Source organism: Dendrobium catenatum, unplaced genomic scaffold (assembly GCF_001605985.2).
Source record: "Dendrobium catenatum unplaced genomic scaffold, ASM160598v2 fragScaff_scaffold_819, whole genome shotgun sequence".
Taxonomy (NCBI): domain Eukaryota; kingdom Viridiplantae; phylum Streptophyta; class Magnoliopsida; order Asparagales; family Orchidaceae; genus Dendrobium; species Dendrobium catenatum.
The window spans coordinates 865,300-879,667 of NW_021319281.1; positions in this window are offsets into that span (position 1 = coordinate 865,300).

Genomic DNA, 14,368 nt, shown 5'->3' on the forward strand with positions numbered 1-14,368 from the left:
AACTAGACGAGAAAAGATAAATCCTCAATCCTCATAGAAAAATAGGACAGTCGTTAAAAAGAGATAAATGATATAAATTTATGTTACATATTTTATGATTCATCATTCAATATTTCTAAAAAAATAATTGAGCACTTTTGGATCTAAATTTATCAGCCGCTAAAATTTACTTTACTGGCAAACAAATTTAAGAGTATTACTTGAAAATCTATGTAAAAGACGGAGAGCTTTATAGGAATTTTTATTGGGTCCGATGTCCGGACGTAGCTCTACCTTCGGACACCAGTAAAATCGCGCCACGTAGCGACCCGATAATCTGACCCAAACCCGTTGTATTTTCTAGAATTTGCATGTATTTTAACTATTTTGGGTCGGCCCGACATAGTATATATAAATTGGGCGCGAAAAGTTAAAACCCCCGCCTTCTTTAAAGGTCTAATAACATTTTGGCAGATTATTCTATAGACGTTATACAGAATTTAGGGTTTACAGAGCGCAGAGAAAGATTTCGCGAAGGGTACTGATCTTTACGGAGACGAACGTTTCGAGTCAACTCGGCACTGATCGGTACTGCTCGGTACTTATAGGTATCGCTTGGTATAAACTCATTGTACAGCGGTTCCGAGCAAATCAAAGATCATAGTACCTAGTACCAATCTTCGTACTGAGATTAGCAGACATTTTGACTGATTGGTACTGCTCGGTAGTGATAGGTATCGCTTGGTATAAACTCATTGTTTAGTGGTACCGAGCAAATCCAAGCTCATAGTACCTAGTACCGATCATTGTACCACTACTGAAAGAGTATCTCAGTATTAATTCTCGGTATAGTTTATCGGTATTGAGACTCAGTATTTATACTCGGTACATAATCTTGGTATAAACTCGGTATTGCTTTTTATATGTAATTTTTTACTGTTATTCTGAGGATGAGTTTGAGAGAATGTGGAATGAAATGATCATAGAAGGGAGCCTCTAGATCCATCAATGGTGGAAAGAACTATAAAAAATTAGGAAAAAGTGGTCTACAACATTCAACAAAAATTATTTTAACATTGGCATTTTATCTACACAATATTGTGAGTCTATCAATCATGTATGCCATGGCATTTCCAAGGCAACAAGTTCTATCATTGACTGTTTCATAGGGTTCGAAAAGGTGATGAAGACTTGGCATAGGAATGAATAAGATGAATATTTTAGATGTATTTAAATGGAGATACAACCTTATATAAAAAGTAGCTCAATATTAAAGCAAACTATCCATTTTATTCGAGAAAGTTGTACTCATTTTTTGAAGAAGAGTTTCTACATGGTGTAGGTGGAATGTGCATTGATCATTCTTCGCCTGACTCATTGACATTTTCTTTTAAGAACATAGACAACTCTTTTGAGTCACACAAGTGGATTGTTATATTTAATTCTTCTGAAGGAACCATACAATGCAACTATGCAAAGTTTGAGATGATGAGTTTATTATGTTCTCATTGCATGAGAGTTTTGAGATAATTAGATATTATTAATATCCCTAAAAAATATTTTCTGCCAAGATGGTCAACTAGAGCTCGGAAAGATTTATATGCTGGACGGAAGATCCCATGTTTAGGAAAGAATGTGTGCCAATCGCATGAGAGATCTAGTGACATGATATTTAGAAATTATATTTGCTCATTTGCATATCAAATTAGCACAAAAATACAGGGTAATGAGGAGGCAGAATAATGTATGTTCGATGCGATGAATGTAATGGTTAGAAATGTTCAATTCATTATAAAAGGGAAAAAAATAAATGCATAGCTAGGGGAGGCCATAAAAGTATTAAAGATCCTGTGAAGTGTTGGTCAAAGGGCATCTCTAATGCTAGATTGAAGGATTACTGGGAAAAGTTGAAGAGAAAAAAATTTAAGCCCACAGAGAGGAATCCTCCTACAAGCATACAATTTACACCTAGAGAAATAGGGAGTCAGTCGTCATTTATGTAACTGCTCGGTATTACTTAATATTATTAGGGTTTTATCTTTAATGAGAAATATTTTCTTATAAAGTTCAATTTAATGTTATAGTGCTCATGGTGTATGCAACTTTTGCAATGAATAGTACAATTTTGAGAATTATGCATTACTCGGTATAACTCAGTATAACTCGATATTACTCGGTATTACTCGATGTTTATCTTTAACAAGAAATATTTTCCTATAGAATTTAATTTAATGTTGCAGTGCTTATGGTGTATGCAACTTTTGCAATGAATGATACAATTTTGAGAATTATGTATTACTCGGTATAAATTGGTATTACTCAGTTTTTATCTTTAATGAGAAATATTTTTTATAAAGTTTAATTTAATGTTGGAGTGCTCTTGGTGTATGCAACTTTTGCAAGAATAGGACAATCTTGAGAATTCTATATTACTAAGTATAACTCGATATTACTCGGTATTAATTGTATCTCGTGAACATGTTCATTTTATTATGTTGGACTAGGTATCGGCGTATCATAATTTGTATGTGAATGATTGACAGTTGAGTACTCGGTACCAATCGGTATTACTCGGTATTGATTGTATCTTATTAGTATTTGTCTATACAGAGAAGTGACATATTTATTTTTCCTAAATATATTCACAGATTAATCAACTATTGCAACTATTATAATGTATATGAAATCAAATACAAATATTGCTAAATATGCATTACGTCTTATATTTAAATGTTTATTTCATATTAATACATAAAAGGGCATATACAAATTCAATCCTGAATATAGGCATACTAGCTTGTCGGTTCTTATGAACATCCCATTGAATAGATTCTTGTTGGATAATAATTTTCATATATTTACAAACATACATGCCACAATCGGTGCTGTTATCTTGTGTTGATAAGTTTAAAATTATTTGGATGGGCCACTTCCGTATGTCATCGTCAAAAGCATTTTATGTTTCCTCGTATAAATAAGATATCTGAAAATGTAATTATATTTAATATTTAATATCATCACTCCTTATATAAATAGAAAATATGAGTAACATTTACAACTTTAGGGAGTATGAACTTGTGAGTGGCTTTGGGTAATGAATAAAAAAATTCCCATATCTTGTTCCTTAGATTGCCGACTATGAGTGTCCAATGTTTTTTTATGTATTATGGGAACAATGATCATATTTATATTCATAATAGCAATTCTGGTGATATGCAAGATGAATGGAGTTGTGTCCGGTTGATCTATGTGATGGTAATAACCTTGGAATAAGTAAAATTGGTGTTCAGTTGAAATATGGTTAAAACAATAAATAGAAATTAGTAATGGTTACTGACCTAATGAAAACTATAAATAAAGATAAAAGGTTGGTTGAGGCCTAGGCAAAGTTCATTATTCATGACTAATAAAATATCAAATGCATCAACGTGATTATTATCAAGCTCATCTAATAATAATAGCTCATCCATTTGGCTTATGTAAGGAATTACATTCCCAGAAAAGAAAATAACATCGCCTTTGGTTAATTCAAAAAATATTCATTAGAATAGAAGAATACATATAAAGGCCTACAAGCATCGATGAACGTAATTTACCGATTAGTACCGAGTATGTTTCTTATAGTCGGTACAACTAGGTATTAGAAGTTACTACTCGATACAAGCTCTGTATCGAGCAGTACTGAGTTATAATTCTCAGTATTGCTTGGTACTATTCGATATAACAACTTAATAAATGAATTACAATGCTCGGTATTGCTCGGTATTATTCAGTACAATAACTAAATAAATGAATAGAAAGATCGGTATTGTTAAGTACTCACTTATCCTTGAACTATTTTAGATAATTATTGATGAAAATCCATTTTTCTTCATTTATTAATACTCGACCAGGATACTCTAATATTTATGGTGCATGTCACATTTCTATTATTTTTTATTCATCAATTTCATGAATAATATTAGGAGCAGGCCTTGTTGCTTTAGATGTAGTTGGCTTTATCTTATTTTTTTTAGAAGTAGTAGGAGCAGGAGCATGAGTAGGAGCATGAGTAGGCTATATCCTCTTCTTATTGGGTGGCAAGTTTTCTTTCTTATTTTTCATGTCACCAGTAGTGAATGGAGTTGCAACCACTTTCCTGTTCCTATCATTCCTTAGTTGAACACATCTAGCAATGCCTATATGAGCGGATGAAGCAAATCACTCATCCTAAAAAAGGCTAATATCCATCTATTCTAATGTAACATCAAAATCTGCTCCAGGATCGTCCGGGCCGATCTGGATCGTCCCGGGACGATCAGTTGTAATTTTATTCCAGATTATGTACAGAAGTTACAGGAATGATTTCCTGTAGGGATCGTCCGGGCCGATCTGGGATCGTCCCAAGACGATCAGTGTATGGCAAAAGTCAGAGAGCAAATCGTCCTGGAAATTAATTATTGTCCTGCGAAATCGTCCCAGGATGATGTGGAATTTGTTCAGATCGTCCAGGACGATCGTGCGATCAGCCGGGCCGATCACTGTATTATTTAGCTGAAATCAGCTCATTTTGAAGAGAGAGAAAATCAAAATAAATATCTAAATTCAGCTGAGGAGAGAGAAGGTCGAGGGCAATTTTGGAAAAGTTGATTTCGGGCGACGCCGGGCTGTTTTCGTCCGACGAGACTGTTCGAGAAAGTGTTGTACGCAAGGTAAGGCACATTTCGCCTTTCTCAATTTTCAGAACGGTGAAGTTTGAATGACTTTTCTGTCCGGATTTCATTTTCGTTAACGAATTTCGTCCGTATTTTCTGATTGGCTCAGTTTTTACCGCGTAACTTTTGGTATGTTTCTGAGGTGCCGAGTGTGCACATTTTTATTATTTTATGGAGAATTTTGACCGGGTATTTTTTATTCCGCGGTATTTTCTTTCGACTGTAATTTTTGACGATGTCTAAAAATGTTGTGGAAGTAGAATAAAAGTCTTGCAATGTCGTTGTGAACATTCTGTGATAATTTGGTAATTTATGATTTTTAGGAAATTTTGTGTAAATTCCGTACACTGCCGTTACGCTGCCGGATTTTCGTATGAATTCTGAAATTATCTGGATTTGTTCTGAAATGAATTGATATGATTGTGTGCTATAAAAAGGGAGTTATAAGGGGGTGATGTCAGGGAAAATCTGAAATGAGCTTTGAAATTTTTTTCTGAATACAAGTTCCAGATCCGATGATAAATTATGTTCTGGTGCTATAAGCACATCTGTTCTGGTGTCGTGAGCACAAAGGGAGACATAAGGGGCTAGAATCCGAGAGATTCTATCAGTGTCTAGGAAGGGAGGCATAAGGGGCCAGAATCCGTTGAGATTCTGTCAGTGTCAGGGAATTTGTTCTGTCTTTTGATCTGTTTCCGAATTGATATGATTTTTGATTTTCATATGATATAATTTGATCTGATCTGTATGAGTATGATTCTGATACGATTCTGACACGATTCTGATCTGTTCTGATACGATCTGATTCTTATTTCAAACGATTCTGTCTGTTTTGATATGATTGCTAAGCTGATATGATTTAATCTGATTTCCAATTTTTGTACGTTCTGTCAGCTCTGATGTGATGTATTTATGTTCTGTTCTTATTTGATCTGATCTGTACGATTCTGATTCTGTTCTGATTTGATATATGATTCTGTTCCGATTTCTGTATGGATTTCTGACTAAGGTGTTTGATGCTGACTCTGAGGATTTTGATTAGAGGTTTGTTGTCTTGCTGAGCTGTTGTAGCTCATCCTTATTTTATGCATGGTTTTTAGGTTCTGGGAAAGGAAAGGAAGTACAGGAATAGAAGTTCAGAGTCTGATCCGTTATAGGTATTTTGTCCTTTTGATTTTTTGTACAGTCATGGCTTTTCTGTTATGTCTTTCTTTCTGTCTGAAAGCCATGAACTGTATTTGTACATGATTCTTTTGAGGAAGAAGATAGATGATCTGTTCCGCTGTGATTTGATGATTATAGTAGCTCTGTGTGTCTGTTTCTGTGTGTAATGTTTGGAAGAAAGTTCTGAAACAAATTCCAAAGCCAGATCCTGGAATCAATTCAGTCAGTCTGAATGTTCAGGCCTCACGACCCGATGCGAGCGGGACCCATCCCGGTCGAGTTGGGTCGTGATAAGTCTTTTTGGTGGTATCAGAGCAATGGTTTTGGAATTTGGAATTTGGATTGTAAGACAGAGCTATAGGAAGTGATCTGAGTCTGTCTGGGGTAGTTTTGATTTGTTCAGATTTTTATTGTGTTGTTTTTGTGATTAGTTTTCTGGATTTTTTAGATTTTCTGTATGGATCTGCCAGACCCTGATATGACAGACGGTCAGAGTGCCAGTCAGGCAGCACCAGTGGGTAATACAACCCTAGTGGTTGGTGCAGATACGCTTTCCCAGTTTTCTACTTTGATTGCTCAGATGATGAGTGAGACACACAGTAGAGCCTCTACTGTTCGATCTGAGGATATTGATAGACATATGCAGATGTTTCTGAGATTGAAACCACCGAGGTTTGAGGGCGCTGTTGAGCCCAGAGCAGCTGAGGAGTGGCTGAGGAGGTTGGAGAAGGCTTTTGACGGCATGCAGTGTCCATCAGACAGGAAAGTACCGGTGGCTATTTTTCTGTTGGATGGGGAAGCTGAGCACTGGTGGGTAGGCCAGCATGAGGCAAAGTTTCAGGGCAGATTAAACTCTTTGATTTCTTGGGAAGAGTTTACTGAGGTATTCCGAGATTGGTTTGTTCCCCCATCTGCCGTGCAGCAAATGCAGGAGAATTTTCTGAGGCTGGTTCAGGGAAGCAAGATAGTGATGCAGTATGAGGCAGAGTTTACTGCCTTAGCCCGATATGCTCCGCAGCTGGTGAGTACTTCTGCTGCGAAGTGCTAACGATTTCTAAGGGGACTACGAGACAGTCTAAGGCAGCCCCTGGTACCATTTTACATTTCTGATTTCTTTGAGCTTGTGGAGAGAGCTCGTCTGATAGAGAACTATCTGATGGCTAGTCAGCAGCGGTGGACTGCGAGTAGGAAGAGGTTTGGGGGTGATGCTTCTAGTAGCGGTTCCTCTGGCAAGAGGAGATTTGCTTCTGGTTCTGGAGACTTCAGGAGGAGTGGACAGTCAGGTTTTTCTGGTACTGCTATACCTAGTACGACCAGCTCTGGATCTGTTAGTTAGGCACCTGTGTGCCAGAGTTATGGACGACGACACTTTGGTCAGTGCTACCGGATGACTGGTCAGTGCTTCAGATGTGGTCAGCCAGGACATCGGATAGCAGAGTGTCCACAGGCTGGATTTGATCGACAATCTAATTTTCGATCTGAGGGCTTTGTTCGACCTGCCGGTTTAGCAGGAAGACCGAGGACTGTTCCTCCACGTCCTGTGACTGAGGGATTTTTTGGTAGAGGTGGTGGTTTGAGTTCTGTACCACGGAGACCACCTACTGCTAGTCAGAGGGAGCCGAGTAGTTCTGTTGCTTCAGCTTCAGCTCCAGTTCAGCCACGAGTGTATAGTCTGAGTCAGCAGGAGGCTAGAGATGCTCCGGATGTGGTGACAGGTACGATTTACATTTCTGATCAGCCCTGTCGTGTTTTGTTTGATTCTGGAGCCATTCACTCATTTCTTTCTGAGCATTATTTTGATGCTTTGCATCTGGATTCGGTTTTGTTGCCAGTTTCTCTTTCTGTGATTTTGCCGGCTGGAAGTAATTTGATTGCTCGGAAGTTTTGTTTTTGTGAGATTGAGATTGCTGGCAATAAGTGGAAATCAAGTCTGATTTTGTTGCCGATTTCTTCGTATGATGTGATTTTAGGCATGGATTGACTGAGTTTGTATGAGGCCCAGATTGACTGTTCGAAGAAGCAAGTGAGCTTGCTTATGTCAGGAGAGAGATGTGTATTCCAAGGCTTACGAGGTGTTCTCTCTTGCCTGATTTCTGTACTAGAAGTGAGAAGAATGTGGAAGAAGGGTTGTCCAATATTTTTGGCTTCGGTGTGGGATATGAACCCGATGTTGGTTCTGTTTCTGATATCCCAGTAGTACGGGAGTTTGCAGATGTTTTTCCTGAGGAGTTGGTTGGTTTACCTCCGGATAGAGATGATACGTCAGGATGAGGTTCAGGCTGAAAATTTGTTAGGGATGTTAGTCCCTTATGAACTGGCCCAAGGTTAACCAAGAGGGGGGGGGGTGAATTTATTTTTAAAAAATCTTTAAACCAAAGACCAACAATGCTCAAACCAAAATCACCATAGAAAAATAAGTGCAGAAAAATTAAGTGCGGAAGGAAGAAAAAGAACACAAGGGTTTATAGTGGTTCGGTCAACTCGACCAACGTCCACTCCCCAGAGGCACCCTTCGAGTATTACACTACCAAAGTGACTCTCATGTTGCTCCCACAGTAAGGCGGAGAAGCCCTTAAAAAAACTTCCTTTTTGCCACCCCGGCAAGGTAGAGAACCCAACTCCTTTTGCTTCCTCTTGAAGTAGGCAGAGAACCTCGATCAATCGCTGAAGCTTAACTCTCCCAACTCTTCCAAGGATAAGAGACTCTAGTGGAAGAAGAAGTGGAACAATGCTTGGAGCAACCCTTGTGAATCTCCCTCATAAGCTCCCCCTCACAAGATTCTCTCTCTCTCTCTCCCTCTCTCTCTCTCCTCTAGGCTTTCTCAGGTCAAGATAGCAGCAAAAGATTATTCAAAATGTTAAACAATAGCCCTTAAATAGAAGAGCTTCAAAATAGCTCATTAATTGCAAGTTGCCGACATTATCATCCAGGACGATATTAATATCGTCCTGTACGATCAGTGCAATTTGAGCTAATCAGCCAGGACGATCTGGGATGAATAGAAGAAAAGTGTTCCTATCGTCCAGGATGATTATGAATCATCCTGTACGATTAGTTCAAATCACAGATTATCATCTAGACAATCACTCTGAAAAGAGTTCTGGACGATTCAAAAATAGCTTGATCATCCTGGCAAATTACATGATCATCCCGGACGATTAGTTCAAATCAGAGGAAAATTGTCCAGAGCATCGCCCATAATTTGAGCTGGCCAATCCTAATCTGCCAGATCATCGCCCAGAATGTGAGCTGTCCGATATTGATTGTTCATGAGCAACTAAGGTTTTTGAACTGATCGTCCTGGCCGATCATGAGATTGTCCAGGATGATATGATCATATCAATTATCCATAATTGCTTTCCTTAACTGCCATATTAATTTAGGCATAATTATATCAAATCATCTAGGACGATACAATATCATCCTTGCCGATTGCCAAAAATAAAGAATGCCTAAATAGATCATGGCGGCTGATTCTTTCTATTTTAAGCCGATCGGCCAAGCCGATACATGTATCATCCAGACCGATCGGCTAATGACGGCTGCCTTAACTAAGATGACTGATTAGGGTTTCTATTTTGAACCCTATCGTCCAGGACGATAATAATATCATCCGGGATGATGTGAGTAAAAACAAAAAAATTCTAAGTCAGATAGAAACAATCACTCAAGTGTGTGTGTGTAGGGTTACTTAGCATCAGAACACTTCAATGGTTACAATTGACTCAAGAAAGGAAAAAAGAAAATTACAAACTGACTCAGACCTAGTCTACCCAAACTTGAGCTTGTTCTGATTTCCGTCCGATCTTGTAGCCCTGAAATGTCAGTAGAAAAGGCAGTCATAGAGAAACAAGAGTGTTTGCTAATCATCAAAACATAATTCATGAAAATAGATTTGCAATACAGGCTCTGCCAATTAGAATCTTCTGCGACATGAGTTGAAAACAGGAGCACTGGATGATTCTTTCTATGACCGGCTCCTACGACTTGGTGGTGGGCTTGGAATTTGAGTTGGGCTTGGAATTTGAGCTGGGCTTGGAATCTTGGTTGGACTGGTTGGAGATGGAGTGGGGGGCCTAGATGAGATTTCTGGGGTTATCTAGCGGGGTAGTGCAATTTAGAGTTGCTATTTTGGTGGATATGCTAAAGAACTATCAAATAACATCTTCTCAGCTTCTGTAATTTCTTATAAATGTCAGAAAATCTATATAATATTTCTTTTAAGCCATACAAAATATATAATTCAAATTAAAATATAAATGAATGCATCTTGGTGTGTAACCTTAGCATCATCAAGTTTAGCAAATAAATTGTTAACATCTTTCTCACTATACATAAAATTTCCATACCAATGAATAAAATGGGGTCGTAATAGGTCAACCACTATGTCATGGATCTTTTTATGCTCCAAAAACCATATATGCAAATATTTAGGCCAAAAAAGTCTGTATAATCATGTTAAAAAACCATTAATAATAGAAAAACTGAACAAAAACATCATGTATATACTCACAATTACAATGATTATAAATCCATTGATGTAACTCAGTGAATAATCTTTGGATTATTTCTTTGAAATTGCATTGAATTCATTCACCAGGAAATCTCTAATGGACTCAAGCCAGTTGTATGTACCAAAGTTATCTACATTCTCTGCAATATCCAGAATTGTAGTAGGTACACGAAAGTTGGTCATGGGAAAGAAAAGGGTAGATAACAAGTATATTATGAATTCTTTCACTAAATCTTCAATTAGAGTTGAGACATCCAATTTTTCATTGTCATGCCTGATGTCATTTGCTGTTATTCCAATTATTCTAACACTTCTTGCCTTAAATTTCGTACTTTTATGGGTAAGCCAAGGACCAGAGCAACCTCATCAGATGTAAAATATAACATTTGTCCATTAATAACAAAACACTCTATCTGCATATCCCACTTCGATAATAGTATATACATATGGGGAACATTCTAAGGGATTGGAGGCAATATCAGGAACTGATTTATGTGTAGTTAGCGTAGTCTTTCAAAAAAGTGCTCTTCAAATTTCACAACTAATTGATTACAAACTTCTTTAAAAGTCGAAGTTCTACATCTGAAATGAATCTACAGAGAATATCCCTGCATAATAAATAATAAAAAAATAATATTTAAGTTTATACCAAGTATTACCTTTGAGTACCGAGTAATATTATAGAGCATTCATACTGATTAATACCGATCCTTGTCAAAAATTTTCATTTAATATTAAATATATAATATATTTTATAACAATGATAAACATTATTTGAAAAATATATTTAAGTTTATACCGAGTATTACCTTTGAGTATCGAGTAGTACCGAGCAATATTACAGAGCATTCATACCGATTAATACCGACCATTGTCAAAAAATTTCATTCAATATGAAATATATAATATATTTTATATCAATAATTTACAATATTTGAGTTTATACTGAGTGACAACTTTACATACCGAGCAGTACAGAGCATGTATACCGAATAATACGGACAATTGTAGAAAACATATTATCTAAATGTAAAACATTTTATGTATATTATACCAATAATAAACACTATTTTAAAACTCTATTTATATTCTTACCGAGCTATACCGATAAATAACGATCAATACTGATCGGTACCAAGAAATACCAATCTGTAACGAGCAGTACTACGAAGTACCGACCACAAAGCTGTGATTAATTAGATATATTTTCATAGCAGGCATTCAAAGTTTTACAATAGCAGTCAAAGTTTGTAAGTAAACCCCAACCCTAAACATTTGATTTGTAATTTTTTTTACCATGAAAAGTATATCCAAAAAATATTTGCTTCAGAAGTAAATGCTAACTTGAGGCATTGTTTCTCTAAAGTTAATCCACCAAAAATTTGCTTCCAAATGACAAAAGATAATTCTGAATGCGATGAATATAAACAGTGGCAGAAGAAATGCTTTGTCTTTAAATTTGGTAAAGTGAAGTGAATTGCTGCTATTTTTTATTTAAATTTTATCATTTTTTTGGTCGGGTCATCGGGCTGTCATCAATCCAAATACGTATGTGCTATATACCCACTTTTTGTCAGGCTGGGCCCATGATAATGTGGCAGCTACGTGGTGCCATTCTATTGGCGTTCGAACGTAGAGCTATGTTCGGACGCTAGACCCGATAAAAATTCACTTTATAGGGAATAATTTAATACCTATAAAATTTATAATCCAAATGCTAAAAAATATATGAGATATTAAAAATGAATAAATTATATGACTTAATGACTGTTAATACAAATAATTCCTTTGAAATTTCTTTCCCTAGCTTTGATTATTTGCCTCGGGGTGAGTTCAATGGTGCAAAGTGTGTACGAGCGAGTAGATGTAAGAGAGTTTATTATTTAGTCTTCAACTAAGAGATTTGTGGGTGACGAGAGATTTTAAGTCATTAATAACTTGTGCTTTAGCTCTAGGTTTAAAGCCAAGTGTGCTTAAGTTATAGGGAAGTTAAGCTTTGTGATCAGTTTGTGGTGATAGGGTTTAATGAGAACTTTTTGAGTAGGCACTTTCTTGTAGCCGAGGTGGTAAGTACTATTGATGATAGTCCAAAGAGGGTTATGATGAACATCTTTGGTGTTGAAATTTTTGTGGCTCCAAAGAAGAAGTTTTTCAGTAAAGATCTTGGTTCTTTGACCGTCACTATAAGGGTGAAAATAGAGTTGTGGTTCTCTGACCATCACCAGGAGGGTGAAAATAGAGTTAAGGTTCTCTTCCTGTAAAAAAGTCATGGTTCTCTATAGCATCGAGAAGGTGAAACAACATCTGTAAGGGCTTTTCTGCCTTGCTGTGGGGGCAAGAGGAGAGACACTAACTAATTAGTGCAATACCTAGAAAGGAGGTTTTCGCAGAGTGGACGTAGGTCATATTTGACCTAACCACTATAAATCTAGCATGTTCTTTCCTTTTATTATTTTTGTATTTATTTTTCTTGCAATTAACTGCATGGTTGAAAATGTTGATTTATCTTTTTATTTTGAATTTAATCCATTTTCACATAAAGTTATAAAAATATTTTCTTCATCGTTAAAGAATTTTTAAATGCTAATTCATGCCCCCTCTTTCTTAGCATTGGAACTAGTTCTTCATCGTACGAAATTTTCTAAGTGTGATATTTGTATGAACGAAATTCATTTCGTACAGGACGAATCTTGTTGCGTATTAATCATTGAGTTGAATAGTCTGCGTGCAGTTTTTTTCAGTTTTTATTACCATTCATCTGTACGATCCCTAAATCATCCAGACGATGTGTATTCATTCGTATATATGCATGTAAACGGTTATACCAATAAAATCAGTTTTTATTATTGATCATACGTGCGAACCTTTAGTTCGCATATACGAACATGTGGTATTCTGAGTGGGGGACATTTCAAACTGTCATAAAAATAATCTTAAATAATTGATTATCCTGGACGAACACCTGTTTGTATGTACGATCATTTGGTCAAAAAGTATGTACGAAAGGATGCCTTGTAACTTGCATGATTACGAAAAGCTATTTCATTTTTGACGCATTCATTCGTACATACGAAATTTTATTTTGTACGTACAAACCCAAGATCGTAAACCAGTTTCGTACGTATGAAAGGTCATTTTTTCTTTAAATAGAAGGGTTTAGAACTCTATTTTCATTCACTTTAAAAGCCTTTTCAAATCCTCTCATCTTTCCAAATCTGTCAAATGGCAAGATCAAGCAAAAGGATTAGAGTGGCGAAGGAACTAACTAGAGGACCTTCCTCTAAAAATCCTGAAGAACATTTTCTGTCCAAATCAAGCAAAGAATCTTTTTCTAGGTTCGTTTCTTCCAAAATCACCCCTTCAAGAGTTATTCTCGAGGAGAATATAAATTTCCAAGTAATGCACCTTTTCACTTCTACCTAGTTTGCTTTTATTCTGACCCTAATCCATTTCTATAACAAGAAAACTTTCCGTTATTTCCTTGCAAACATGACTTTTAATACTGACCAGATTGTGATTAAATCCTTTGTTTTGAAAAAGAAGGTAGAAATAACCAAGGAGGATTTAGGAATTTTCTTAAATTTAAGAACTCAAGATATTAGAGCCCAAACCTTGACCTATTCTTCTAAATTCAACTGGACTAGTGATGTATGTCATGTCCCTAAGGTATCCTCTCTTAACCAAAATGCCCGAATCATCCAGAATGTTCTTTGGACTTCCATAATTCCTAAAGCTGGTGATCAAATAAATATTACTCCTCTTCTTTCCACTATAACATACCTTATTATGACTAGCTAACCAATAGACGAAGCCCAACTGATCATTGATTACATTTATAGAATTTTTGAGATTGGTCATGCCTCCTATAAGAGAAAGAAGAATATTGCCTTAGGACCTCTTGTGACCTATATTTTTGAAAAGAAGTATGATCTTATTCATCCTGTTTAACATCTAGAAGAGTCTATCTACTATAATGATGAATCATTCCGAACAATTTTTAATAAAGATGCACAATTC